This window comes from Stegostoma tigrinum, chromosome 1 (genome assembly GCF_030684315.1).
Source record: "Stegostoma tigrinum isolate sSteTig4 chromosome 1, sSteTig4.hap1, whole genome shotgun sequence".
Classification (NCBI taxonomy): domain Eukaryota; kingdom Metazoa; phylum Chordata; class Chondrichthyes; order Orectolobiformes; family Stegostomatidae; genus Stegostoma; species Stegostoma tigrinum.
In genome coordinates, this window is record NC_081354.1 from 35,688,186 (window position 1) to 35,712,668 (window position 24,483).

Consider the following 24,483-nt stretch of genomic DNA (forward strand, 5'->3'; position numbering starts at 1 on the left):
GCCCCATACACACTGGTCCAGGGTCTCCAGCAACAATTCTTTCAGTGAGCCACACTGCATTATTACCACATCTAAATCCATTGCTGATGCTGTATACAAGTCTTAGAAGAAAGATATCCACTCTGTATCAGGAAGTCTAATGGGAAATTGCTCCCAGTGAATCTAAGAAGACTGGTGGCAGCCACTCTGATGATTGATTGGGACTCAAGAATATTTCCAGAATCCGCAATATTTTACTTTTATTTGAGCATTTACTTCACTGCCACTTCTCTTCAATGTACACCCACCTTGAAGATGATGTGTTCTGGGATTTCTGTTTTAATCTTTTGGCTTGTTCACCTTCATTGCTTTCTATCCTCTAATTCTGAAGAGAAGTCATACCAATTTTGAAATGTTAACTCTGTTTCTGTATCCACAGATGCCGCCATTGAGTTTCTCCAGCATGTTGTGTACATCTGATGACGACATTCAGATGCCTTAATATAATTTGTGGCTGCTCTTCAATATGCATCAGCATGGTACAAGTCTGCTACAACTTGCCCAACATTGTGCAGTGGCAAGGAATAGAGTTCTGAGGAGGAAGGTAATGATTACCCTGCATCTTCAGAGGTAGAAGGTAAGGAAGAGGATAAAGCTGATGTGGAAAGGCCATCTGTAGCAATTCACTTAACAGCCATGTGTCATGGGGAAATTGTCACCATCTACCTTCAGTACTGCTACTTATTAAGAAATTTCTAGACAATCATGTACCAAAGCAGAGATTTAAACTTTATTGCATGCAGCAACCAAAATACAACACATCAAGTAAGCAAATTAAGCCCCTCAACCCTATTTGGCTATTACCTAATTAATGATGGAATCTAGCCAGGATTTCATCAATCGTGTCTGTCTCTGGAAGTGTCCAGAATTCGATCCTTATGCAGGGTTGATCTTCAAAGTTCTGTTATTGACTTGTTCTGGTATTGGATTCTTATAAAATGTTCTCTCTTTCAAGTTTGTGTTGTGACATTATTGTCAATTAATTAGATTTTTTTTCATCCCCAACATTGATTACACTTTTGGAGACCTCAAGTCTTTAGCTTGTCTTCTTATCAGAAGTAGTTCCCCTGTTCCTTATCATTTTCAAGTTTAGTTGTCTGTTTAAAACACAGCTTTTCCTGCAACTAACCCCTTTACGTCAAAATATCCAGTTTTAATTGCCCATTTGCCACAGGTAGCAGATTATCAAGCAGTCATTATCTCTTTTCTCCTAGGAAACAGATTGTTGCTTCTTTCCAGAGACGGTTAATTCATGTGTTGCTTTTTGTCCATTTACAGCAGTGTCTCCTTGTCTCTTTCATCTCGAGAAACAGTTTACTCCAGTTATTGCTGATCCTTTCAATCCATGAAGTTACTAAAGTTGTGAAGATTACGTTGTTCCACAGTGATGCCCGAGTCAAAATTGATTCAGACATACCTCTGCTAATGTGAGGTACTGAAGTCACCAATTCTGAAGTCACTGTCCCCAGATTCCCACCACCCAGGCTGTAACACAAAGCATCCTACAAAAACAGTCAGTTCTTCTTGCAAAAAAAAGCATCACGCATCTTTTACTCTTGTCATTCCATTCTTCACAAGACAGAATCATCACTTGGCAGGTGATGCCTTGACAGAGAGGTATTTGGTGCACTTGCAAGATTTGTTGTTCTGAGGACTGATGTGCAGGAGAAGGCTTAGGAAGCAGAGTGAGGGAGCTCTTCCATGTCACTCACCTTTCTTTCTCCTGATCAGGTCATTAGAGTTCTTGTAAAACTGTATTAAAGTGTGAGGCACTGCACTTTTTTTGCTGACCTCCTCAGCCACATCCAGCCAGGTCTGTGTATACTGACGCTATCTCACTTCCTCCACCTACAGGAACCAGAATATACCAATCGGCCCTCACAATGTGCATCATGATATCCAGAAGTGAATTGAGGACCATGGTGCTGCCTTTCAATATTGAACTTCTACTTGTGAATTCTGGCTTTATCAATGACAAACAAGCCTTCAATCCTCACTCTTGCAGAATTTATGAAGTTATAGAGGTAAACAGCATGGAAACAGTCACCAACTAATTATCCTAAACTGATTTACACAGTTTGCCAGCATTTGGCCTATATCTGTCTAAATCCTTCCCATTCATGCACCCATTCGGATACTTTTTAAATGTTGAACTGTACCCGCCTCCAACCCCTCCTCTGGCAGCTCATTCCACACACACACACACATACACACCACACTCTGCGTGAAAAAGTTGCCCCTCAGGTCCCTTTTAAGTCATTCCCCTCTCACCTTAAAACTATGCGCTCTAGTTTTGGACTTCCCTACCCTGGGGAAAAGACCTTGATTATTCATCCTCTCCATGCCCCTCTTGGTTTTGTAAGGTTACCCCTCAGTCTCCAACGCTCCAGGGAAAGAGCCCCAGCCTATCTCCAGAGCTGAAACTCTCCAATCCTGGGAACATTCTTGTGAATTTTTTTCTTTATTCATTCATAGGCTGAGGGCATCACTGGCTAATCAGCATTTATTGCCCATCCCTAATTGCCTAGAGGGCTGTTCAGAGTCAACCACATTGCTGTGAATCTGGAGTCACATGTAGGCCATTAGAGAACTAGATGGTTTTTTTCAACAATCAACAATGGATTCACAGTCATTATTAGATTCTTAATTCCGGATATTTATTGAATACAAATTCCACTATCTTGGTGGGATCCGAACCTGGGTCCCCAGAATGTTATCTGGGTCTCTGGATTGACAGTCCAGCGATAATACCACTCAACCATCACTTCTCCTCAAATCTTTTCTTAACCCTTTCAAGTTTAACAACATTTTTCCTATAAATTCCTCAGTTCTGAGGAAGGGCCACTCAACCCAAAACATTAAATCGGGTTTCTCTTCACAGATGCTGCCAGGCCTGCTGAGCATTTCCAGCAATTTCTATTCTTATCTCAACAGCTTTCCAAACCAGGAGACCAGAATTGAATGCTGTATTCTAAAAATGGCCTCAACAATGTCCTGTTCAGCTGCAACATGACTTTCCAACTCCTATATTCAATGCACTAATCAAAGAATATACGTGTGTCAAATGCCTTCTTCACCACCCCGTCTACCTGCAACTCCACTTTCCTTTAAATAGTGGCACTAAAATGATTGCAGCTGGTTGTCATTATGCCTATCCAGCTTAACTGGTCAGAAAACCTGGATGCTAGCTGCCAAATGCAATGTCTTAGTTAAAAAGTCAATGACAAATAAATTTCAGAAACCTTTCAATTCCGAGTGTGCTTCTGTCTTCTACTGCTGCAAGTGAGTCTGAAAATTAAAATTCAGCCCACTGATTAGCATCACAACAAAAAGAAATCAAAGTAAAATGAAAAAGTAATACCTGAAAAATTCCCTTTACAACTGAGGCCGCAAATAGAAATAGAGGCCAAAGAGTCAAGTCATAGATCTACAATGTTCAATTAAGCACCATGAAGTCAAATGATTAAGGGAAAGATAAACACTTGTAACTGTCAATAAGCTTTTCTGATGAAGTGTCTAGGCCCGAAACATCAGCTTTTGTGCTCCTAAGATGCTGCTTGGCCTGCTGTGTTCATCCAGCTACACACTTTGTTATCTCGGATCCTCCAGCATGTGCAGTTCCCATTATTTCCGATCACTGTCAATAAGTGACTGCTTTTAAACAATCGGAAGTGAAAATGAGCTCCTTTTCACTTTGATTTTGAATTACTGACCCTGAGAGTCCATGATAGTATCCGAAACATTCATTGACAATCACACTTTATATACACTGAAGACTGCAGAATTTTCAAATCCACTTAATGTGCACATAATTCTGTTCTAAGTTATTTCTGTGTAAACCTGAGGTGTTGCATCTTGTACAGTCTTCCTTTTTAGCTTATATGCAATACGGATGTGTGTAGTTCTGGTGTTAGTGCAAAATATTTTGTTATGGATATACAAAAAAATTAACATTAAGACGAAGCAAAAACATACACTCTTGCTTCAGCTGTTTAATCAGCCAAAAGAGATGTCGTCACTAGCACTGCAGTTTTCAGTCAGTTCGTTTACTTCACATAATATCAAGAAACAGGTAAAGGCACTAGATACCTCAAAGACTACAGGCCCTGACAACATCCCAACAATAGTATTGAAAAATCGTGCTCCAGAACTAAATGCTCACATATTCAGGCTGTTTCAGTGGCTACAATACTTGCATCTAACTGGCAATGTGTAAAACTGCCCAGATATACTCTATTCAGAAAAATGTAGGACAAATCCAACTCCATCAGCCTGTTCTTGATCATCAGCAAAATGATGAAAGGTGTCATTGACAGTACTATCAAGCAGTACTCAAAATAGCAATAATCTACTCAGTCAGTATGCCCACATCCCATCAAAGAATCTTTTAAAATCTACTGCAGAATTTCCTGTTCTAAGCATCACTGAAGAAAGTGCTAAAAATGCACAGCACATGAATCTCTATTTGAAGGATAATAAGATAAAGATGATCAAGAAGCTCATTAAGTCCTGTTTCAGCCTTCGCTCAATGTGCTGACTCCACATCTTGACCTTTTGCAACTTCTCCGTCAGTGAATAAATATTAGTATTGCTGAAAAGAAAACACATTTTCACACAGCCTGCAAAGAGAAATCAGAGTTAATGTTTCAGATCTGGTGACTTTTCCTGTTCTGCGGATCTGTGTACAGTTTAAGTGAACGCGCAAAAATGTAGCAGATGAAATATAAAGTGGAAATATTTGAAATCCACTTTGGTAGGAGAAATGGAAAAGCAGAAAATTCTTTATGCATTGAGAGAATGGGAAATGTTGGAATTCAGAGAAATCACAGAAATTAAAACGCAAGCAATTAGAAAAAAATCTGTCTCAATTACGAAGCATTAACATTTCTTTATGTTCTCAGACAGTTATATTTTAAACGACCTCCTTTAATTAATGGTAAAATTGACCAGTGGAATGTGTCATGTGGCCTTATATGAAAGCTGCCAAGCATCAAGCCCCTACAATCTAATGGCCATGGGAAAGGAATCCATGCTGAAGTTTATCAAAGAAAAGCTGATACATTTCTTAACACCTAAACTAAAAAGCAGAAGACAGTTGAAATTGTTGTATGCAGACCAGTCAAACTAAAAGTTTTTGGGAAGTAGACACACAATAGGTGATGCCATGCGTGTACAAGAAATACACTGTTTTGTAGTTAACCCTAAAACAGAGGCTGGTGAGGACAGAACCTATGTTTGAGGAAACAAGGATTATAAAGAGTGAAAGACCAGAGGATATCTTGCAATTGAAAATCCACATGATTATGTTCAGAGGGCTGAGTAAAGGGGTCTTTGTTTCAAAAGTCATTGGAAGATCTAATTTGGTGAAGCAAGGAGATGAGGTCTTGTTAATGCTGTACTTTAATCACAAGACTGCAATTCTGCTGAGAACATGGCGTAATCCACAAACACAGCATGGGTTTTCAGTTATGTTAATAAGTTAATTGGGAATACCACTCTAGTTTATTATTTAGTTGCTCACTATATAATGTTTAGTTAATGCTCGTTTTAGTTTGTCTGCTACAGTAGAAAACAGGATGTGGATATTCATTGCTGGCTGGGCCAGCGTTTATTGCTAATCTTTCATTGCCCTTGTGGAGGTGCCAGTGAGCCACATTCTTGAAATACTGTAGTTCATAGTATCAGTACAGCCATAGTGTGCTGAGAAGGAATTTCCAGGATTTTGATACGGCAAGTTAAGGGAAGGGTGCTAAAATTTCATGTCAGAGTGATGTATGAATTGAGGGAAAACTTGCAGGTGGTGGTGTTTCCCTTGTCCTTCTAGGTGGTAGAGGTTGCAGGTTCGGAGAGTGCAGTCAAAGAAAGCTTGAAAAGTTCCTGCAGTGCATCAAGTAGATGGCACACGTTGTTACCCATGTGTGTTGGTGGCAGAGGAGGTGAACTACACATCACAGCATTCCCAAATCGTGGTCTATTCTTACAGCAACAGTGGCTCTATGACTAATCCAGTTCTGTTTCTGGTCAGTGGTAGCTACAAATACCCATAGTGCTGTTGAATATCTAGGTGCAGTGGTTAAATTCTGTCTTGTTAGAGATGGTCACTGCCTGGCATTTGGGTGCTTGCCACTTATCAGCTCAAGTCTAAATACTGTCCAGATCTTACTGCATATTGGCAAAGACGGCTTCAGTATCGAAGGAATTACAAAGGGGCTGTACATTATGCAATCATCAGTGAACATTCCCTTTCTAATGTTACGGTGGAAAGAAACCTGTAGATGACTCCCTAGGACACCACCCTGAGGAACTCTTGCAGCACTGTCCTGAAACTGAGATAATTGACCTCTAATGGTCAAAACCATCTTCCTCTGTGTTAGGTGTGACTCAAACAACTCAAAGGTTATCACTACTACCCTTTGACTTCAATTTTGCCAGATCTTCTTTAATGCCACACAGTCAGGTATTGTTTTGATGTCAAATGCAGTCACTGTCACATCACCTTAAGTCCAGTCCGTTTGTCCACGTTTGGACCAAGGCTGTAATGAAATCAAGACTTGAGCGAATCTGACAGATGCCAACCTCAGCAGGAGTGAACAGGGGTTGCTGTTGGAATGTCACTTGGATGGTGTCATCAGTGTGGGGATTGCTGTCTGGTTTACTGTTCACCAGCTCCCTGGTTCAGACACTGGGTTTACATATATAATGTGGTGTGGTGGAAAACAGGGAGGCAGATGTTTCAGAGGCAAAGAAACTGATTTTATTGAATAAACAAAATTTTAATATATATTTAGAGAAAACAAGAAAGTGAATATCAAAATTAAAACTCACCTATCTCTGATGAGACCTGTCTGCCTGTTACCTGACCCCCAGTTAAGCTTTGCAGTCAGGATTTGATACAATGGGTAAATAGATACAGTGGATGGCTGCTATTTATGCAAATAAGGGAGAGGGAGAGAGAGAGAGAGCCTGCTGATCCGTTCCACTTCCCTTCCTGAGGGATGGCCTGCACGGTGAACCTTCCTGAATCCCACCTCGCCAAATCTAAGACTAGCCAAGCACTGTTAGAGGGTCTCGATGACTTAGGCTCACCCTGATGTGAAAATGCAATTTTGACTGGCTATTTTCCATAGTCACTTGCCATAGCTGGGACTCCACAAAGGGCCACAAGTTCCAGTAACACTCAGTCTAATGATGTCTGCTGATGCAGTTAAACACATGGGACCAGACCGGTTAAATATATATTAAATTTTGTTCATTTGTTCAATAAAATCAGAGTTTCTTTGCCTCCGAGTCATCTGCCTCCTGTGTCTTTCTACTAAATCACATTCCATACATAAGCCCAGTGTCAGAACCAGGGAGGTGACAACCCACCTCGCCAAATCTAAGACTAGCCAAGCATTGTTAGAGGGTCTCGATGACTTAGGCTCACCCTGATGTGAAAATGCAAGTTTGACTGGCTATTTTCCGTAGTCGCTTGCCATAGCTGGGACTCCGCAAAGGGCCACAAGTTCCAGTAACACTCAGTCTAATGATGTCTGTTGATGCAGTTAGACACATGGGACCAGACCGGTTAAATATATATTAAATTTTGTTCATTTGTTCAATAAAATCAGAGTTTCTTTGCCTCCGAGTCATCTGCCTCCTGTGTCTTTCTACTAAATCACATTCCATACATAAGCCCAGTGTCAGAACCAGGGAGGTGACAAACAATAAACCAGGCAGCACTCCGTGCAGAATAGTGACCACAAAGGGACACTGGCAGTTTGAATGTGGTGCTCTGGAGGGTGTAACAGAGGCCAAAGACCTGGCAGAAGAGAGGATTTCTTCTTTGGTTTTTAAGAAAGCAAATATTTCAAAGAAGTAGGTACCAGACCTACTGAAGGCAAAATGACGAGCACAAGCCGCAGCCTGGTGAACAGAGAGCAAGGAGCATAAACACCCCATAGAAAAGGCAATCTGGCTCCTGACCCTGCAGAGACATTCCAAGTACTGGACAGGAGGATCAAGGAGTTTAAGGCAGTACTGAGGGAGGCAGAGGAGGGCTATACCTCAAGGATGGGTGAGATGCATTGGGAGAGGCAGGAAAGATGGCAGGTGGAAGAAAGATACCCAAATCAGATAGTTTACTTGGGAGTGTCAAGCCACAGAGGCCAAAACCAACGAACAGGCAGTGAAACAGGAAAACAGTCATCTGAGGGATCAAGGCAAAGCACAGGAGGACAAGCTGAGGGATATACAGGCAACCTATAAGGTGGCCTGTCAGGAAGGGTTGAGTAGGGGAGAGCACAGTCCCAGCCAAGAACAAATCCTCCAACTTGACCAAGCTTTGTCCCAGGCCAAAGGCACGGTGTACCTGATTAGACTGGGAATGGTTCAGACTGGCAGGAAGGGGCAAGAGGGTGACATGAACATGGATGGTAGGGCAGTTGGGGATGCTCGGTCACCTGGGGCACCGGGATAGGGGGAGGCCCAGTGTGCCAGCAGGAAGAGCAGTTAGACTGCAGCGTGGGGGTAGGGGTCTCTGAATCACCATCTGTGGTACCAGGTGTGGGTCCAGTCAGGCAGCTGGTGCAGGCTCGATCAGTACCAAGGGCACCGGGAGCAGGCCCAGGCCAGTAGCAGGTATGGTGGGGTGGGGGGAGGGGTTGGGAGCAGTGTAGGGCCAATGGAGGAAGGTTCAGGATCTGAGTCAATGTGCCCGGTACGACAGCACAAGGACGGTGTGACCCAGGACAGTCAGGAGCAAGGGGTTGGGAGAGCAGGCTTGAGTTTCCCATGAACTCAGCAGCTTAGGGCTATGGTGGCCCATGTGGAGAAATTAACCGATATGGTGGAACCCATCTGTTCACATCATGGAGATGGGGCAGGTGGGGAGATTAATGGGTGTGATGATGCAGGAATGGCCAAGTTGCTGCTGTTCTCTTTGGACAGCAGGCTGTACAAGGCCCTCTCTGTGGATACCAAATGGGTACACAATACATTTGCAACTATCCAGGAAGAGATGCTGGAGGCAACGGGGTACAATGATAGGGGTCCATTCTCCTGGGTACAAAACACCATACAGGTGGCAGGAGAAACCCCACAGGCCTTTGCTGACAGGCTTTGGCCTGTTTATGTGAGCCCCTTGGAGGGAACCTGCAACAGGACAATCTCAGGGGCAGTGACCAGGCTTGTTGGCTTCATATCCTGGTGGCTAACAGCCTACTGAGGTTGTGGACCACAGTTGAACTTTGGTTCATCCCTAAGGACACCCAAAGTATTGAGGAATCTGTAATAAGACAGTTATTCGGAATGGGAGAGGGGGAGGAGAAAGTAACCAAGGCAAAGGTCTATGAGGTCAATCCCTTTCAGGGCATGAAAGAGTGGCAGCAGGAGGGAGGTAGCTGTCCCGACAGGAAGGGCATACGTTTCAGGCTGGGAAAGACCAGGGATTTGGAGAAAGAATTATACCAATCCCCGGAAGGGTGAGGGAAGGGATACCCCAATGGTCACCTGAGAATCAGGTCCCTCTTCACAGGGAAAGCAAGGTGTGGAGCTGGATGAACACAATAGGCCAAGCAGCATCAGAGGAGCAGGAAAGCTGAAGTTTCGGGTCCAGATCCTTCTTCAGAAAAGGGACCATTCTCCCTACTTACAGAGTTTCCCAAGCCCCAAAGAGGGGTTCACGGAGGCACTCAGAGCAATCCTTGGGGAGGGGAGTGGGGAAACAGGGAAAGTAGGCAGGAGCAATGGGTACAGGAGCCCCCAGCACCCCACCCAAGAACAACTCTGAGATGTGACTAGAACCCACTCAACCCAAGTATATATGTCCCCTAGAATAGGCCATGTGGAAAAATCAGTGTAGAGGGGACTGATCTTTTGGATATGTGAACATCCAGCATGCTAGAATATTCAGAGAACCCTACCCACTCTCCACTGCCTAAGAGAGTCCTGTATAACCCAGTGGGATTAACAGGCAATGAGCAGGTCGGACCATTTCCATCCTGCTGACCATCCATCTGGGAAACTCCACACTAAGTGGATGTGTGTCTTAATGAGGTGGAAGCAGGAGGTGATGGGGATCCTGGGGGATGGATTTTGTCATAACACTCAAGATCCTAGTGGATCACAGGAACCATTGCCTGTGGGGAGCAGTATGCACAGGAACCGAGGGGGGAGGCAGTGGTGATCCTGTGAAAGGAGGAAAAGCGAAAGGACTGTGTGCTTGATAAAGCCAAAAGGTGATTACGATCTGGAACAACAGGTAAACCAAACGCCAGAGGAATAATGGGCCTATGTGTGGGAAATCTCAGAGCTTTCACCGCACATAAGCATGATTGTGGAAAGATGAAGTGAGTAGCAGTCAGAATAGAGGGTGGAACCTAAAGACCTAAGGTGCTGAGTAAGAACATTCCTGCATGTACGCCCACAGTTGCTGCTGTAGCTGGGCTGATCAGTAGCATTCCAAACTCAGAGTTAACACAGTGAGCAGACGGAGGAAGACAGCAGGCCTGGCAGCATCAGAGGAGCAGGAAAGTTGATGCTTCAGGTCGGGGCCCTTCTTCAGAAATGGGGGAGGGGGAAGGGAGCTCCGAAATAAATAGAGAGGAGGGGTGGGGCTGGGGAAGGTAGGTGGGATGGTGATAGGTGAGTGCAGGTAAGGAGTGGTGGGGATTGGTCAGTGGGATGGGAGGAATGGATAGGTGGGAGAGAAGATTGCCAGATTGTGTCAGGTCAAGGAGGCGGGGCTGAGAGGGAAGGTTGGACATGGGATGAGGCCGGGGGTTGGGGCGATTTGAAACGGCTAAAATCCAAATTTAGGCCATTGGGCTGTAGCCTCCCAAGGTGGAATACAAGGTGCTGCTTCTCCAGTTTGCGGGTAGCATCATTGTGACACTGGAAGAGGCCCAGAATGGACATGTCACCCACTCCCTGGATATGGAGCCTATGCATTGCAACATGGACGTGATGGCACAAGACCATGATCTTCCACAGGTGGCATATCTAGGCAGTGGGACCTATTGTGTCACCGCAAGCATATCCAGCTACCGGTACAAGCAACATTTGACATGTCCAGCGAGTGACAGCGGTCTTTTGTTTTAAACCACAAGCAGAAGCTCAGGTGGACCAGGAACACATTACCCTGATTCCAAAACCCTTCACGATTCACCTCACTGTAAGGGCAAACTTCATCAACCTACTGGATTATGTGGACCACTCTGGATATCCTAATCCCCAACCCCGATCAGAACACCTCATAACCCTGTTCAAGGCAGTACACATCTCCCAAAAATACTTCTATATCCTTGATCGGACTACTGGAGAGATTGGGAAGGGAGATAACTGAATTGACTATGCAGTCATGGTGGGACCTAGGGTTAGATGTTGAAATCCCCACCTGGATTAGGTGATATCCCACAGTTTTGTTGTGTGCCAGTTGGGGATTGTACAGTGTCTGTTATAGGCCAGCTGTTGGGGCTGGGTGCCGAGCTCACAGGTCCTGACACCAAAGCATCTACAACAGAGCTGACATTTCGAGTGGGCAGAATTATGACACAGTTGCATTCTGTGGGAAATATATTGGTTTTGTACAGAATCAATCAATGTAAAACATTTGTGGTGGGAGTATAATGTATACAATATATCTTTTCCTTTTCCTGATTCTTTTCCTTCCGCAGGAAGAGGCCATGCACTGTGTTAAGACAGATTAGTTTAGGTAAGCTGATTTTGAGGTCTCGATGACTTTTGCCCAACCAAGGTGATAATCTAGTATGTAGAGTATCAGAAGGGAGAATATGTAAGGTGGGGCAAAAATCCTCATTAGTTTATGGACATACCCTGAATTCAGAAACCCTCTGAAGGCAAAGGTTGTGGAAATTACACTGGATTAAATTCACTGAACTTTTGGGATTCCAGAAACCATGGGCTGTAACTACGCTTGGAAAAGGCTGGCTGGGTCAGACTGGGCAACGTACAAACTCAAGGGAAGATATCCGGAACGGGGGTTCGCAGAAACTAAAGGAAGACCCTCGTTCATGCACCAGCTTAAACAGTGGAAGCTAGACTACAGGAAACAAACAACTTCAACAACTTCAGACCTTCTGGAGCCTACAGAGGTATACAGCCAATCAATTTTTCAGCCAATGCTCAAACACAGAAGTATTCTACACCATTGTGCTACATGCAAACCCGTTCCACCTTTTGATGTGAATACACTCACAATTTATTCAAACCTGAATACCCATCCAAGGACAATACTGGACATTCCAAAACAATGAAAGCCATTCACCTCAATCAAAAAATGATTCACACCTACTTCAGTGATCAGGAAGTCCAGTCAGCCCCAAGAGGAGGAACAATTGCTCAAGAGTTTTGGCAGAAGACAAGGGGCCTGCAGTTGGTATAACTGGAGATCCCAAGCCCAGCATGGCAGTGAAGGAAGAAGGAAGAGAAGGAGAAAGTGAATGATGTCAGCACTGTGCCCCGACTCCAACACGGTGTGTGTGCTCTGCGAGGAAAGTTTGAGGATTGAATCAAGTCTTGGCTGCAAAGCTTAACTGGGGGTCAGTTAACTGGCAGACAGGTCTTAGTCAAAGATAATAAAATGTGAGGCTGGATGAACACAGCAGGCCAAGCAGCATCTCAGGAGCACAAAAGCTGACGTTTCGGGCCTAGGCCCTTCATCAGAGAGGGGGATGGGGAAAGGGAACTGGAATAAATAGGGAGAGAGGGGGAGGCGGACCGAAGAAGGAGAGTAAAGAAGATAGGTGGAGAGAGTGTAGGTGGGGAAGTAGGGAGGGGATAGGTCAGTCCAGGGAAGACGGACAGGTCAAGGAGGTGGGATGAGGTTAGTAGGTAGCTGGGGGTGCGGCTTGGGGTGGGAGGAAGGGATGGGTGAGAGGAAGAACAGGTTAGGGAGGCAGAGACAGGTTGGACTGGTTTTGGGATGCAGTGGGTGGAGGGGAAGAGCTGGGCTGGTTGTGTGGTGCAGTGGGGGGAGGGGACGAACTGGGCTGGTTTAGGGATGCAGTAGGGGAAGGGGAGATTTTGAAACTGGTGAAGTCCACATTGATACCATATGGCTGCAGCGTTCCCAGGCGGAATACAGGTTTTAATTTTGATATTCACTTTCTTGTTTTCTGTAAGTGTATACTAAATGTTGTTTGTTTGTTCAATAAAATCAGAGTTTCTTTGCCTCCGAACATCTGCCTCCTGTGTTTTCCACTACACCACATTCCATACATAAGCCCAGTGTCAGAACCAGGGACCTGGCGAACAATAAACCAGGCAGCACTCCGTACATTAGCAATGCTACCATAATTTACCAGATAATCAAGAAAAGGCCAACAGGGAATCATTTGCTTGGATTGAATTTGTCCTGATCTTTATGGACAAGAATTATCTGGACAACTTTACAAATTTGTCCCCTCAAAGCTGTATCTGTACTGGAATAGCTTGGCTAGAGGTGAAAATCAACTGGAGTGTTGTGAACAATTCTGGGCACCATGGATATGGTGCAAAGGCCCCAAAGAATCCAAGAAACCATTGTCAAGCTGTTACCACAAATGAGAGATTTTAATTACAAGAATAGTTTGCAAAAGTTAGGATTATTCTCTTTGAAACAGAGGCGTTTAAGAAATAAGATTATGAAAGTTTTCAAGACAATGAGAAATTTAGATGGTGAAAAACTATTTCTTTTGTCAAACCAGTCAGTATCAGTCGTCATAGATTCAAATCACTGGTGAAAGATTTTAAGGAGAAATATGGAGAACATTTTTTTCACGCTGGGATTTTCATGGTCTGGAGATGCTGAAATGTAAAGGTGATGGAAGCCGATTCCATGAATAATTTTGTAACAAAATTGGACATTTATATGCTGATGAATAACTTTGAGAGTTACAGGCAATAAAATGGTGTTTAGAGAGTGAACATCACTGTTATTCCTAAGAGCCAGGACTCCTTATGTGTTGTAAGTTACAATGGCTCTATGATTAGTGATCCCATAAAAGTCCTGCATAATTTGATAAACTTGAATTAAACCTCTAGGCTTTATCAACTGCAGTAAAATAATCCCAGGAGCTCTAAATCTCTCCCCATAAATATAGTTTCTCATCCCCAAGTATCATCTTGGTGAATGAATACAATGCAATGTGTACAACTTTAATTTTCTTGTTATTAACTAGTCCCCAATCTGTGCATAGTATATTAACAAAGAGCACAATCTGAGAATATAAAACAATAGCATATTGTTGAAATGGGGAGCAATTCAAGTAGCATTTACGGAGAGATCAATGTTTTAAGCGTGTAGCTTTCAGTAAAATCAAACAACAGTGATTTAATTGCTGCCTTACAAAATGTAGTTTTTTTTACTTTTGCACCCCATGTTACTATCTTTAAACCGTAAATGCTATTGACACTTGTAAGTCATTAAGTAAGTGCAATCACACTTTCACAGATTTCTGTGTTTTCGTTCAAGGTCTCCTTATTCCTCCATATTCTTCAGCAACTCTCCATTCAATTTGTGTTTCTACTCTTAATTTTTCTGAACACAATTCCATTACTTCACATTTTGATGCATTGAAGTCATCTGCTAATATTGTAATGGATCTACTCTACTACATAATTCCTGAGTAACTGTTCAACAGACATCATATTTACCTCACATATGCTCTGCCCCAGACCAAGACCTGAAAACACCTCTCTCCACCACACCCACCCACACCAGCCCTAAAAAAACGATACCCACCCTAGCCACATTTCTGGGCCATACCCGATTTCGCCCACTTATCTCAACCAAATTTAATCATTTTATGACTTATGTAATCCCCTTGCCACCAGGCAGCTTAGCACCCTACCCTCTACTTAGCTAGCATCTATTTACCTGACACGCTAACCCCCAAACCACCTGACGTCCAAACCCTGATGCCCTACACCTACTCTACCCATCTGGCATTTTACTTACCTGACACCCCACTTATCTGGTACTTATTGCCCTTGCCCATTTGGCATCCTAACTTCCCAGCACTTAAATTTACACTTACTTTAATATACTTGCCATGTGACAGCAGCTGTCAAAGTGGTTCTCTGGAATTGACTGCAGCTGCTGACTGCTGTGAAAGGGGTTCTATGCTTCAAAAGGACTGTCAGACTGGCAGTATATCTCTGCACTTCTGAGAGGGCGCTGAGTAGAATCCCCTCTTAGAAACAGAGACTTCCATTCTAGGGTAAAAAAGAGCGGCCAGAGTGGCAATCTGGTTAGCTCTTCCCCAGTGCATTGATTCAACTTCTTCCAAACTATGGATCCTTCTTTAGCAGCAAAGTCTATCTGCTTTGGGTCATATTACAACGTAAAGAATTATGAGCCGGAGTAGGCAATTCAGCCATTTGAACTCGCTCTGCCATTTAACATGATCATGGCTAATCTTATCTTGGTCTCAACTTTCCTGTCTGCTTCCTATAGCCCTTTATCCCATGTCTCATCAGAAATTTACCAATTTCTTTCTTGAATCTGTTGATTGTTTCAGCCTCCACAGCACTCTGTGGCAGTGAGTTCCACAGATTCACAGCCCTTTGAGAGAAGTAGTTTTTCCTCATCTCAGTGTTGAACCTACCTCCTCTCACTCTGTATCAATGCCCCCTTGTTTGAAACTGTCCCACAACAGGGAACATCTATTCAACATCCACCTTATCAATCCTCTTTACCATTTTATATTCCCTAATCAGATTCCCATTTGTTCTTCTGAACTCCAGCGAGCATAAGTCCAAGCTAATCAACCTCTCCTTGTACAATAGCCCTTTCCTCCCTGGAATCAATCTGGTGAATCCCCTCTGAACTGCCTCCAGTGCTGTCACAACTTTCCTTAAGTAAGGAGGACAAAGCTTGATACACTAGTCCAGGTGTAGTCTCACCAAATCCTTATATAATTTTATCAACACTACTTTTATAATCCAGTCCTTTTAGAATAAATGCCAGGATTCTATTTCTCTCTCTTATTATTTGTACCTGCATACCCACTTTCTGAATTCATGCACAAGAACACCCAGACCCCTTTGAATCTGCCTTCCATTTAAATAATAATTTTCCCTTTTATTTTCCTGGCTAAAATGGACAACCTTGCACTTATTCACATTACACGCCATCTGCCAGATTCTGGCCCATTCTCCTGGCCTATCAGTATCCATCTCAAACGCTTTATTTCTTCATCACAGCCTGATTTCCCACCTATTTTAGTATGATCAGTGAGCTTTTTTAGGTTATACTCTGTGCCCCATTTGCAGATCATTTATGTAGATTGTAAATAGTTGAGGTCCAAGAACTGACCCCTGCAGCACCCCACCAGTTACACTTCCATCCAGAGAAGGACCCATTTATTCCAATTGTCTGTTTTCTGTCAGTTCACCAATCATCTATTCAAGCTAATACTTTACCCCTACCCCCGAGATCTAACCTCCTGGATCAGTCTTTTATGCAGCACCTTTGTCAAATGCCTTTCTGGAAGTCTAAATATACCCCATCCACTGGATCCCCATTATCAATCTTGCTGGTTGTATTCTTGAAAAACTCTAGCAAGTTTGTCAAGAACAACCTGCCCTTCATGAAACCATGCTGACACTAGTGACTTGAACTTGGGTTTTTCCAATTGTTCAGTTATCTTCTCCTTAATGATTGATTCCAGCAATTTCCCCACTACAAAGATCAAACTAACTGCTCAATAGTTTACCATTATTGCCCATCTCCTTTTTTCAAATAAGGGTGTCACATTAGCGTGTTTCCAATCCACTGGTACATTTCCAGAATCCAGGGAATTTTGAATATCATAACTAATGCATCCACTAGATCCATTGCTACCTCCTTCAATACCCCAGAGTGAAGGCCATCAGGCCCCTGGGATTTATCTGCCTTTAATCCCATCAGTTTACTTAATACCTTCTCCCCAGTTATAATAATTTCACCAAGTTCCTTTGTAGTGACTTTGTGAAGTAATTATCATCATCCACGGTGAAAACAGAGACAAAATATTGGTTTCAGAGATAATGGGAACTGCAGATGCTGGAGAATCCAAGATAACAAAGTGTGAAGCTGGATGAACACAGCAGGGCAAGCAGCATCCTAGGAGCTGTGAGAGATTAGAAATGTTGTTTCTGCAGATAAGGATGAATGGTGGAGTCTTGCAAAAGAAGAACATTATAGTCACAAGATTTTGTAGCAGAAGTTTATCATTAACCAGGATTAGGTTCTGCAAAGGCGGCAGTTAGCATGACCAGAAATAATGTTTCTGCAGACAAGGACGTGGTAGAGATAAGGGTGTTGTAGCAGAGGCTTATTTCTGAAAACCTGACGATTCGCACGTACAGCATGTCTAGCGCTCTTTAGGATAGCAAATAAGGATTGCAGTAAACAAGGGAATGGGGCCTTCGGCCAGCAGAAAAGGGAACAATAAACAAGGGCGGTTCGATAGGACGGGGAATGATAGGAGAAGACCAATGGGAGCAGGGAGGCGTGATTCCGCAACTTGTAAACTGTATAAGAATGTTTAACATGCTTTGTAGTGTGTGCCTGTCTAGCAGACACCCTTTCTTGCAAGATCGTACAGAATAAAATTGTCTTGTTTCCAAGGCTTTGTCCCAGGCTGAATTTGTGAGCAGGTACTGTTTCTCACAATTGGGGGCTCGTCCGGGATCCGACACTCCGACCGCTCGACACTCTTCGGACGACGGAGAAGGCGCGCCTCGCCGATTTCGGCGTTCTCCAACTCCCTTGTTTATCGTTTGCGATTTGGGCGCGTGCGATCCGGACTGGGAGACCCTGGAAACAAGACGGGTAGACGCAGCGTGTCCGGTCGGGTAACTCTTGTGCACAAGACCCGGGTCAGGAAAAGTCTTAAAGATCTGTCCGGGCGACCGGGGGAGCAGCGGTATTTGCTGCAGGTATTGCCGCAGGGACGTACGGGAAGTATGGGGAAGAGTTGTAAAGACCAGGTAACTCCGTGCACGGACCAAGGGAAGAAAACTGACCTTTAAGTATTGCCTTGGTGGTCGGGGACGTACAGAAGTACGGGGAATTGGCAAAATATAAAAAGTATATAATTGGCCTGATTAATCGGACGAGTAAAGTGTCTGCCTGATTCGAGCACCCAGCCTTAGACTGGTTGTTAAGAAGAGAAATCCCCCACGTGAAGATCAGGACCCTGAAGTGGGTGTGGAAGAAGGCGCCACCGAATCTCAACAAGATTAATTAAATTAGCAACAATGGGAGGCAAGGGGAGCTGACTGAGTAGCGAACGATCTGCAAATAATGTCAAAGTGGAATATACTCCGCCCGACAGCCCTTTGGGGAGAATGTAGGGCAGTTGAGAATACGGCTCCCGGATGCGGGAGAAAGACAAGACTACAATGATAAATTATTGTTGTTTTGTTTGGTCTAGAGAAAGTATTAAGGTACCTGATATTTTTTGGCCCAAATATGGATCCAATGAAGATTGGCTGTGCCAATACCTATATATATATATACATCCATTGGAAAGAACCAGTCAGAAAGAATCAGATTTTGCGGCTTGTTGGATAGGAGGTGCGAAGGTAGGACTATATCCTATGAGAGCAGAAAGATCAGGGGGAGGGCGGGGAAAGGAGGAACAAGAGAAACCACAATGGGATCCCCTAACATGTTTGCCGCCTCCCTACAGCCAGCCCACGGCCCCAGAACCAATCCCAACACCTGAAAAAGAGCCAGACTCTGAGGTAAAAGATGCGGAACCTAGGGGGTCCAGAATTACACGATCTGCCACACGTAAAGGAGGGGCAGAAACAAAGGAAAAGGAAAAATTATACCCTTTAAGGGAGCTCCCGATTGGGGAGGGTGAAATTGGGTATGTGAACGCTCCCTTAACCAGTAATGAAGTTAGGATCTTTAAGAAAGAAATGAAAAGTTTAATAGAGGATCCGGTCGGACTGGCCGAACAGTTAGATCAATTCCTAGGACCCAATTTATATACCTGGGGAGAACTGATGGCAATTCTAGGAACTCTATTTTCGAGGGAAGAACGAGGTATGATTAGGAGGGCGGCCTTACAGGAGTGGGGAAAAAAGACACCCAGCAGGACTGAATGTGGTCCCCGCAGATCAGAAATTCCCAAATGCCAATCCTCACTGGGATAATAATAGAACAAACAATAGAAAATCAATGCGGGATCTGAGGGAAATGGTAATATTGGGAATTAAAGAGGCAGCACCCAGATCGCAGAATTTTGCTAAAGCCTTCGAAGTACGACAGGAGAAGGACGAAACTCCTTCTACATTTCTTCAAAGGCTCAAGGAGGCCACAAGGAAGTATTCGGGGATGGATCCCGATGATCAGGGGCTTTTAAAAGTCCAGTTTGTAACTAAATCGTGGCCGGACATACAAAAGAAATTGCAGAAAATACGAAGGCGGAGAGAGACACAAGAAGAAAGGGCAGATACTAGACGAGGGAGACGACAGGCAGGATGTTACCGTTGTGGAAGAGTGGGACATTTTAAGCGGGAATGCCCAGAGTTAGCACAGGAAAGGGAAACGGTCTCCCTAATGGCCCTCGATGAGGATTAGGTGAGTCAGGGGTTCCTGCCTCTTAAGGCCCACCGGGAACCCTTGATAAACTTAAAGGTGGGACCTGAAGGGGAGGAGGCAGTATTCTTGGAGGACACCGGTGCAGCATGGTCATCCCTAAGTTTTATACCTACTAGTGTTAAATTGACTAACGAGTATCTCAGGGTTTCCGGAGTAAAAGGCGAAGGATTCCCAGTGCCTATTTTTGAGCCAACCCTAATTTGAAACGGTGATAAGGAAGTGACAGGACAATTACTATACATTCCCGACATTGGGAGTAATTTACTAGGTAGGGATTTGATTATATTGCTGGGCTTAAAAAAATTGGGGTAGAGAATAGTGCGGTAGCTGTAACAATGGCTATGTTAATGCCTAGGGAAGAACAACAAATCAGTCCTGATGTGTGGGCGAGAGCTGATAACGCAGGGCACCTAACTATTACCCCGTTGGTAATCACACTGACTCGAAAAGATGAGACGGTTCGGGTTAGACAATACCCTATAACCTCTCTCTTTCTTATGAAATGATGTTTGGATTACCTTTCATGGCTGGAAAAGAGGAATTACCAACTGTAGAGTTCAATGATAAGTTTTTAAAGAACTATATTGTGGCGCTTGGTTCTTCTTTGTCTGTCCTTAGAAAGAAGGGTCTGTTGACCCAGACACCTCCACTTGAGTTCGCAGTACATTGGATACGACCGGGTGATTGGGTCCTGATCAAAACCTGGAAAGATACCAAACTGCACCCAAGCTGGGAGGGACCATTCCTAACACTCCTGACTACTGAAACAGCCTTCCGTACTGCTGAAAAAGGGTGGAGTCATCACACTCGTGTTAAGGGTCCGGTGGACGCTCTTTCCCCTCCGGCAGAGTGGCAAGTTCATCGTACAGACAACCCTCCGAAAGTCAAGCTGAGTAAAAAGAATGAACTGAACTGATATGAAAGACTATCAAGTATTGGTTAGAAATTTTGTATTGTAAGCGTTGCACGAACTCACGCCTCCCGGGTATTTAAAGGATTAGAGAATAGACAGATAGGGGTTGGGAAGCTGAAATGAGCAGGCAACTTTATATTGTTACGATAATATTGGCACTAGTTGCCAAGGGGGGTTGGAAAAAATCATTTTACCGCGTTATGTCAGAATTATGCTAGAGTAACGGGGCGTACTGACTGTTGGGTATGCGCTGCGCTCCCACACCATGGAGAATCTGGAATCCCTCTCACCGTAATACCATTTACCAATAGATAGGTGTATGAGGCACAACAACTTGACTTGGGCTCAAATGATACAAAATGGAGATCTGAAAGGGGTGATTATAAATTCGCGGGATAGTTCCCACGACCAGCTCCGAAAACCCCGGGTGCTATCGACGGCCTTAGGGTTTCCCCACCGAAAGGAGTAGTCAATACTACTTGTTTCTGCAATCAGAACAACAGCGCACCCTTCCAGTTAGGAAACTCATCTTGTGTCGTCACCAGCCAAGCTACTGGCACAAATGTGCCCCACATATTGAACGGGACATATTGGATATGTGGCCTAGAGGCCTATCCCTTTATCCCCGGGGAAAGGTACATTCAGGTGACCGAATGCATAGGTAGCGTAGAAATGCATAAATGTTATGATTTTGGTCTAACACTGCCTCAAAGTCAGAAAGGCTGGAGTGGCTGTTGCTAACTCGCCTACCTAATACGCCATCTGAGGCTGTTAGATAAAACCCCAGAAGTAACTCAGAATGGGCAGGGAGGGAAGCGGACACCCCGAGAAGTAACCGAAGGGGATCGCTTCCTCTGGACTTTGATACCTATGTATGAGACTGCCCGAGCAGGAAGAGAAATACAAAAGTTGGTGCCTTCCCTGGAGGAGTTGGCCAACAATACTGCCGATGCGTTGGCTGAGACCCAATACCAAGTGGCGGCCATAACGACCGAAATGATTGCCACCAGGCTTACGACTCCCCAGAATGGGATGGCGTTAGATTGTGTTCTGGCAGAGAAAGGTGGTACCTGTGCACTAACTGGGGAAGAGTGTTGTACATACGTACCTGAGGTTTCCCATAACATTACTGATATCTCCCAACACGTGCGAGACAAATCGCCAAGATAAGGGAGGCCGGTAACCGATACCGGAATGAAAAAGGCTGGGAATGGGGGAATTGGGGATGAACTGGCTGGGGAAGGTGGTTGGTTAATTTGGCCATCTATGGATTATTGATATTAGAGGGTCCTGTGGTGGGGTTTAATGTCCTCAAATGGATACTGAACCAATTAATGACATCTCTAGGGGAACGAACCCTAGTACATCACCAGATGCTTTTACAATCAGCAGATGGTATGCAACAAACAGAAAGTCAAAGAATGCTTCTAGAGTTCGAAAAACGAACATCACAAAGAATGATTTAAGGGCTAACCGTGTACAAGATTGTGAACCTCAACACCCGCAAGCGTAAGAGGGCAGAAAATGGGAAAATGAATTAGAAAAGGGGCTTAATTAGTGCAGAAACAACAGTTTGAGAAAAAGAAAAAGGGGGAATTGTAAGAGATTAGAAATGTTGTTTCTGCAGATAAGGATGAATGGTGGAGTCTTGCAAAAGAAGAACATTATAGTCACAAGATTTTGTAGCAGAAGTTTATCATTAACCAGGATTAGGTTCTGCAAAGGCGGCAGTTAGCACGACCAGAAATATTGTTTCTGCAGACAAGAACGTGGTAGAGATAAGGGTGTTGTAGCAGAGGCTTATTTCTGCAAACCTGACGATTCGCACGTACAGCATGTCTAGCGCTCTTTAGGATAGCAAATAAGGATTGCAGTAAACAAGGGAATGGGGCCTTCGGCCAGCAGAAAAGGGAACAATAAACAAGGGCGGTTCGATAGGACGGGGAATGATAGGAGAAGACCAATGGGAGCAGGGAGGCGTGATTCCGCAACTTGTAAACTGTATAAGAATGTTTAACATGCTTTGTAGTGTGTGCCTGTCTAGCAGACACCCTTTCTTGCAAGATCCTACAGAATAAAATTGTCTTGTTTCTAAGGATTTGTCTCAGGCTGAATTTGTGAGCAGGTACTATTTCTTACAGAGCACAAAAGCTGACGTTTCGGGCCTAGATCCTTCAGTTCCTAGGATGCTGCTTGGCCTGCTGTGTTCATCCAGCTTCACAAAATATTGGTTTATTGCCTTCGCGTTTCTGAGTTTCCCATTATTACCTCGTCATGTTTTCCTCTAAAAGACCAATGTTCACATTCACTATTCTCTTCCTTTAGCTAGCAGTGCTTATGTTTTCAGGTAGGTTCCTTTCGTAGTTCATCTTAGGTCTTTTAATTTTGTTTTTCGTAACACTTTGCTTACGCTTCAAGTTCTCCCAGTCCTCCGTAGCGCCACTAATGTTTGCAGTACAATGTGCCCCAGCTTTTGCCTTTATGTTATTCTTGACTTCCTTGTTAAGCTGTGAATGATTTTTCACCTTTTCACAATTCCTCTTTCTCTCAAGGGCATATTTTAATTGAAAGGCATTTACTACGTATTTCACTATACATTTGCCACAACGGTTCACTGGAATCATATATGAAAGTTGGTTGCAGTGCAAAAGGCAAAGTTACAGGTCATTAAAGACTCTGTGAGTAATGCAGCTATACCACGAAACAAAGCAACGTCAAGACCATACCAGCAGACCACAAGTACCGTGGTATTCACATTGCCAAATTTACTTGAACTTTCTAAATATCATCATTAAACGACATATTTACATCATTAATACATGAAAATGTGTGCCTCTAGGATGGAAGCCTTGGATACCCCGATGATTCAAGCATTGCAGTTGACCTCAAACTGCAAACTTCTGCAACTTTCTTGCTCCTCTGATGCTGCCTGGCTTGCAGTTTCCTCCAGCTCCACATTGCTATCTCTGATTCCAACATTGGCAGTTCTAACTGTCTGCAGAATCGAAGAGCTCTTAGATTTTAGTTCTGCATTTGACCACTAGGTGGGGCAAACCACACTAGAGCTAAAGCATAAACTAGCATAGGGGGTCTTGTAGTGCAGCGATAGTACTTCTACAAGTGCCACTAACTCCAGAGGCGCGTAAAACGTCTCTGAATGGGTTGATCAGGAAAATATGTGTAAGCTCATATTGCATATAACCCCATTGCACTAGTGGTTCATGGGTAATAATACCGACAAAAAGAATCCTAATGTTGTAACTCAATAGTGGCGTGTAGATGTTAGTTTCGTTTAAAGAGACAAAAATGTATCCTAAAAGCTACATTTCTTTCTGTCACTAATTTTTCAATCCTGATTAACTTTTTAATGGGCTACTGTTAAACAGATACTTAAAGGATTCCAATGTTTGATCGAACGATCAGTGTGTGCTTGATAATGAGTCCCTACAGGCTACTTAACAACAGGAGTTTCAAAATTCATTATGTCTATCCTCACAGTTTGTCTCCAAAAGCTTTCCACCAGCAAGGATACTTAACTGTCCCTAATCATAGGAACAGACCATTCAACCCCTTGAGCTTACTATACATTCAGTAAGTGGACAACAGATCTATGTCTTAATTCCAATCCACCCACTTTGGCTTCATATATTTTTGAATCTCGAATAAAAGTCTGTTAGATGTAAAATAATTAATTGAGATTGCATTTACCCTTTTGTTCACCACTCTTTTTCTTCCAGGCAGATTACAGGTTACAGATTACAGACCTGAGGGCTAACTTTTTTTACACTGTGGCTGGTGTGTATATGGAACAAACTGCCAGATGGGGTGGAGGAAGTGACCACAATTACAACACTTAAGAAGCATCTAGATGGTTGTGTGAATAGGAGGGGTTCAGAAGGATATGGGCCAAATGCTGGCAAATGAGGTTAGATCAGTTTAGGATATCTAGTCA